We start from the raw sequence: 6999 nt of genomic DNA, 5'->3' as shown, positions 1-6999 counted from the left end.
ATCAGGGAAAGCAGTGCCAATGCTCTTGATTTTATAAAATACATGTGGCTGCATACTAAGCAGTTGCAATTTTTTAAAGCAGAGCTGAACACAGGCAGGTAGTATTTGCTGAATAGACACATCACTGCAGTTTGGCAACAGCTAGTCGCTGTATTTGATCCCAACACCAGTGTCGGATAAAAGAAGAAATGTTAAGAATGTGCATAAATGATTAAAGGATTGGGGCTCCAACTTCTTTACTACTTTATTAGAATGAAGGAGAAAAATTCCACAATGACAAAGGAAGTAAAGGCTAACTCATTATTAGGCAAATAAAGAGAACACAAGAAAATTGCTAATTTCAACTTTTCCATTCAGTTCTCTTCTGTAATGGCCGTAATTACAATAAAAGGTCTGATATCTGGCACTCTGTCAACTGAAAAGCTCTACTAACTGGCATTTTTCATATCTTCCAATACAAATCCTCAATTTAGTAACTAGTAACCAGGACTAGTATATTGCCCAGTGCATTATACAACTGCACATTCTGCAGTCTACTTTAATGCAATAGATGCAGAAGACAAGTAAGCAAGCTGATATCAGTAAACAAGCTGATATCAAAAAAGCAGCTCCCAGGGTTTGTCCTCAGGGTCATTACAGAGTCAGCCAAATCTACACATTCTACATCTACAACAATAATTGATGTTGATAATGATGACCCTGAGGCACTGTAGGATCCTGAAATGTCTTCTGAATCAAAGAAAGATTAAATTATGTTCAGAACAGTGTTAGTGTCAAGTGTATTTTTAGTCATCTGGGTATATGCCATGCGCTGCCTGTACTGATAAGTAGTGTCATAAAATAATCTGTATAGAAAACTTTACCAGCATATATCTAAATGCTTCCAGAAACCCACCACTCTGCAGTGCAGTACGACTATTGGATTGATGAGCATGCATATCCAATTTATACTTGATTCATTTTATTGTATTCTTTGAAAATTGGTACTCCATTGGTAAAGTATAACTCTCAGTCAACTAAAATATTCAATTAACTGGCATCCATCATGTTGGATAACAGCTTTTACTATACTTAACTCTGAAGTTTGCTTACTGCCAGAAACAAGTATATGTCAAGTGACAGCTTGTTAGTCAAGGAATCATCTCTGTACCAGTTTTACGTTACATCCATATCACAAGTTTCACAGCGATAGCCGTGTTAGTCTGTAACTGAAAAAAAACCTTAAAAAACAACAAATAGTCCTGCGGTACCTTAGAAGCTAACAAAAAATGTAGATGGACATGACGAAGTGGCTTGTGCCCAGCAAAGCTCATGATCCCATCTACATTTTTTCTTAATCTCTAAGGTGCTGCAGGACTATTCGTTGTTTGTAAAGTTTATCCATATCACAGATTCTCCTGGGCCAGCAAAGCATCTCACAATGCAGGCTGACCTTAATTTTACAGTACTAAATGGAACATTAATTCAAAATGGCTACTTGGGCTTTAAATCCCATAATATAAATGGTGAGCAGGCCAAACCAAAAAGCACAGTCAGGTTTCTTGGCTTCCATCCCCTCTCCCAGCTACACCCAACACTAACCTCTGGGAGTGGCAGCAATCCTTTCTGTTTTGCTTGCTAGGTTCTGATTGGCTTCCACCTTATCAGCCCTTCTATCCCCTGAGGACTAATTCTTATAGGTCATCCTGGGCTTAACTTGGACAGTGATAGAAATGTAGCCGTGTTAGTCTGGGGTAGCTGAAGCAAAATGCAGGACAATGTAGCACTTTAAAGACTAACAAGATGGTTTATTAGATGATGAGCTTTCGTGGGCCAGACCCACTTCCTCAGATCAAATAGTGGAAGAAAATAGTCACAACCATATATACCAAAGGATACAATTAAAAAAAATGAACACATATGAAAAGGACAAATCTTACCCATTACCAAGATAGCTTCCCCAATTATCATCTCTAATACCATTAGCTCACAAACATCCCACTCTCCCCACCTCTAATATCATCAATTCACAGACACTTACCTTCCCTCCTCCCCCCCCCCCCCGCATCCCCCTCCTGTTCTGAAATGTGATTTGTCCTTTTCATATGTGTTCATTTTTTTTAATTGTATCCTTTGGTATATATGGTTGTGACTATTTTCTTCCACTATTTGATCTGAGGAAGTGGGTCTGGCCCACGAAAGCTCATCATCTATTAAACCATCTTGTTAGTCTTTAAAGTGCTACATTGTCCTGCATTTTGCTTTAACTTGGACAGCATCTCTTCACAGCTCTTGGAGACCTGAACTGGCTGCTCTTCTTCTACCCTGAGCCCTGAGCTTACCTTCCCTCTTGTTTCCCCCTTCCAGCTCCCTCCTCCCAGGTTTTCCTCTCCCCTCTCCCACCCTCTCTTCTCCCCTCTCCTGCCTCCTTTCCCCAGTCTCACCAGAGTTTCGTCTCCCCCCTCCCCCAGTTGTATTAAATAAAGAGAGTTTGTGTTAATGAAAATACGTGTATTTTTTGACATCAGGAAGGGGAGTTAGGGAGGGGTAAGTGGAAGGATGTGAGGGAGGAATGAGGCACAAGCCCCCAGTGGGGCAGTCCAGGGAGGCTCTTAGTGTTCCTCAGGGTGGAAGCTCTCCCGCAGGGCCTTCTGGATACTGACAGCCCCCTGATGGACGTCCTGGATGGCAGCCTGCAGAAAGTGCAGCCAGGCTTGCAGCAACACATCCACAAGAAGCACCAGAGTGCCCAGGGGCAGCTCTGGCTCCATGTTGCAGAGTGCTGTGGTGTCCTGAGTGAGGGCAGCCAGAACACGCAGAGACAAAATGCTTCACTGTCCCTCATCGAGATAGGCAAGCAAGGAGGGAAAGCTGAGAACCGGCTGTCCAGAGGGGGTCCCTTTAAGCACAGGTCTCAGATAGCCTCAAGCAGCAGCCACACAAAGTAACTCCTGACCTGATGCCCTGCTGGACCTGGTTCTGGCCGGCCTTAAATGTGATTCAGCGTCCACTCAATGTAAACGTGCTATTTCAAAATAGCAGAACGCTATTTCGAAATGCATTTTGTGTGTAGACGAGTTATTTTGAAATAACTTATTTTGAATTAACTATTTTGAAGTAAGATATTTTGAAATAACACTGTTGTGTAGACATACCTTAAGTGACTTGCCCTAAGACACATTGGAATACTATGGACTGAGTTTTGATCTGCCGAGTCCCAAGATAGCACCATTGGGCCATCCTTCCTTATTCATGGACTGTTCATGTACAGTATGTATTGATTCATGTGTTCTTTTTGTCAGTTCAAAGACAGAAGACTGATATTTGGGACTGCTCCATTCTTACCTGGCAATAATTATAAAGTCTTTCTAAAAAGGACTGATGGCTTTGGATGGAAGTTACTGTATTGCATGTAGTAAAACATCTCTAGAATCTCCTCTGCTGGTGCAAATGGCACCACGCCATCTTAGCAAAGCCCACTTTTCCCCAATGTGCGAGGGAGTCAGAGCTAGAGAAGCACAGACAGTGTTTTAATCACTGCTTGCTGTTCGTGGTTATGCTGAGGAAAGACAGGTTTAGGAACTCTATCCATAACCCCTCTAGCAGAGGCTACAGGCAGAATGCACTCCATCTTTCACTACTTGTCCACACTCTTTCCCTGCTAGCACCAACCACCCATTGGACAGCATTGGTCCAAGGTGGATCCGTCAGCAGAGAGCAGCTACTGTGCCTTTCTGAAATCTGCTTTTAAGGACTTTCTTTGCCCTTTTATCAGAAAGAACAGTCACTTTAAATTATAAATATGATGAAATTGTACGCGAATATGCAGTGTTCGGGCAGGAGACAATTCATAGCTGTATTTACATTTCATGGGAACGTCTCTTTGTATGCAATCCCTAACCAGTTCGCAAAGACCATATCAGCTGTCCATCCATTCTTTGACTATTCCACCCCATCAGATTTTGCATGTATGAATAATCATAGCTGAAAGTAAAAGGCGCCATGTGCAAACAAAATCATACAAGAAAGCCAAGAATTGGAATGACATACGTGGAGATAACTCTTGGTTATGTAATCTATTACATTAAGTGTACTGATTGATGATCCTTTGTTCAGAACAACAAGATCATGTTAAGAATAGTCTATATAGAAGGCTACAGTTTAAAACACCTCCCACACAACTCTGATTATGTCACTCCCATTCTTTTGAGTTCTTTTACTGGCCTCCTGTCTGCTTCTGCATTAAGTAAAAACACTTCAGTGCTCTACACAACTGTGTATATGTCTCTTGCTTCCATTTCATTTTTAATTGGAGTGTAGACATACCCTAAGTGGACTCCCTTTTGTCTTTGAAATACCACTTTGCAACTCAGTACCTTCAGTTAACTTCTTTATTCCTACTAATTTCTATTCTTCTGCTCTCTACCCCTTCCTTCACTCTTGGTCAAAAATAGACAAGCAACAAAGACACAGCTTCAAAGGGTTTTGGATTAGGTCCAATAAAATCTTCTTACTTTGGAAAAAAATCCTCTAACATCTGACTCCTGTTCCTTTTGAAGTCAGTGACAAACTCCTAGTGACTTCAGTGGAAGTCAGATTGGGTTTAAAGGCTGTGCTCACTTTACCATACTTGCAGTTATCTTTTCTGTATATTCATTCACATCATGGTCTGTTGTGATCAGGTATTGTTAGATGATTAATTTACATCATAACTATTAAGGGTGGAGATCTTGTTTTCCTATAGAATACAGTGTATCTGTATTAGATCAGTCACATCTGTAGAGCTACCGATCCAATAAATACATCAATAAATAATGTTGGACTATTCTTTGATGTAAGCATTTTCAAAATATTTGCAGCATTTAGGCATCCATCAGTTTTGACTTTCAAAATCAAACTGCCACCTTGTGGTACAATCTGAGAGAGGTTGGTAGAAAATTAGATTTATACAGATTTGTGATTTTTAGCCTCTCCCAGTGGTTTCAGAGTTTCACCTTTTCTTTCCAAAATAAAAAGTCCAAGATACACCACTCCCTAATGGGATATAGAGTTTTATAATGATAAATCCAAAACATAGGGCCATTTCTAACAAAATTTCACTCATACAAATAAAAATTACATTGAATCAAACTGGATCACTCATAAAACTAACCGTTTATAGGATCAGGCATAAACACATACCATACTAATCCTAACTTTACACAGGTGAACCAACCCCTTGCAGGCCTGGATTGCACCCAGAACCTGAACTGTGACAGATATAAAGTCCAAATTTTCTAGTGGTTTTGTGTGCCTCAGTTCTTGAGACACTTGAATAGGGTTTGATTTTCAGAAAGTGCTAGGCTCTCAATTGAAACTAGCTTCCAGTGCCACCCTTACTCAAGATTATGCCCCACATTTTAAGGGAATTTAGGCATAGTTTTGCTCAGCTTTGCAATGCGCAAGTGGTTTGGGAATTTCTGAAAACAATATTTAGGCTCCTAAATCAGTTAGGCATTGCAACACTGAGTGCAGCAACACCTAAATACCTTTGAGAATTCAGGTCAGTGTCCAAGACACAATCAAACCCATGACAACATCCATAGCTTCATCCACTCATCAGCCAGTCTGGAACAGTGCAAAACAGGTCTCTTGGCATACTCTGTATTGCCCATTGTGTGGAAAATGTCATGGATTTACACTTACAATATCAAAATTAGCCACTTATCTTGAATGCTAATCTTAGGTTTGATTTTTAGAGCTGCTATACACCTGCAGCTCCCACTGAATATATCTGGATTGGTGGGTACCAGAGATCCTTGAATCGAAGCAGTGAGTGTTCAGCACCTATGAAAACCATGCCGAAAGTGTCTCAAATTTAGCAATCAAAGAGTACGTCACCCAAAATTAGTGGCTACATTTGAAACAGTGGCCCTGAACTTTGTGAATGGTAGACTGTACACTTCTAGGTCTTATGTGTGAAACTACAATGGGCAATGTTTTCCAATGCCATGCCATAAGGCTTTTGTACTGTATTTCTTTGAAAATGAAGGTTTAGCTGCCAAGGGCGGAGCTGGGCAGAAAATGGTAATGCTGTTTCACAGAGGATTTTGGAATCTGGTTTCATTCCAATTGGGACCCCCCCCCCCCCCCCCCCCCGCAAAAAAAAAAAAAAAGAAAAATGTTGAAATTCTACACAAAACACAGTTACAATTATTTTCATAGTGCTACGCAAGTCCTGGCACTGGGGAAGACCCGTTGGTAGGCTCCTCTGGATCTAGGTGGCCCAGGCTACTGAACAGCTGTGAGCCTAGCAGCTTGAGTTCTTAGATCTTCTGGGATCTTGGCTTCCCATCAGCCTGCCAGACAAACTGCCAAAAGCCTGGAGCCAGGACTGCCGAGGAGCTGTCTGGGGAACCCGGCAGGAAACCTGGCTGCTGGCCAGTGGAATTGTGTTGACGTCAACATGGTCCCATGAAACTTTAATTTTGACCCCAAAAAAGTCTTAATTGTTCCCATCCAGCTCAGGCAAAAGGGCTAATGTGGAAAGTGCTACGATGGGTTTCATTACTTGCAAGTGATAAGCCAGAGCAAACAAGTAGGCTGTGTCTAGACTACATGCCTCCGTCGACAGATAGCCACTGATCAGCTGTTTGTTGGCTCAGCGCGGCAGCCATGTAAATTTAAATGAAGCCGCGATTATTTTAATCGCGGCTTCATTTCCCTTATTCGAATACACAAATCTACATGCCTCCGTCGACAGAGGCATGTAGTTTAGACGTACCCGTAGAGTCCTGGCTAGAACCTTGCTTATTATGAAGGCCTACAGGCCTACAGGCCTTGGACTTGGGTCTGTTGTTGGCTTTCATGTCCTGGTCACTGTCCCGTGTCTTGCTAATCACCAGTGGGCTTAGTGGCTAATGGAAACCTGGCTGTAGTGAAGGCCCTGCTCACAGTGTCCTGATTGGAGGAGTGCCCAGTCCCACCCTTTGATCTGACTATGCTTTTTAAACTGAAAGGAGGCACAGGAAGTTGTCTGTG

This window comes from Pelodiscus sinensis, chromosome 2, assembly GCF_049634645.1.
Source record: "Pelodiscus sinensis isolate JC-2024 chromosome 2, ASM4963464v1, whole genome shotgun sequence".
In the NCBI taxonomy this organism is placed as follows: Eukaryota; Metazoa; Chordata; order Testudines; family Trionychidae; genus Pelodiscus; species Pelodiscus sinensis.
This window is presented reverse-complemented; position numbering follows the sequence as displayed.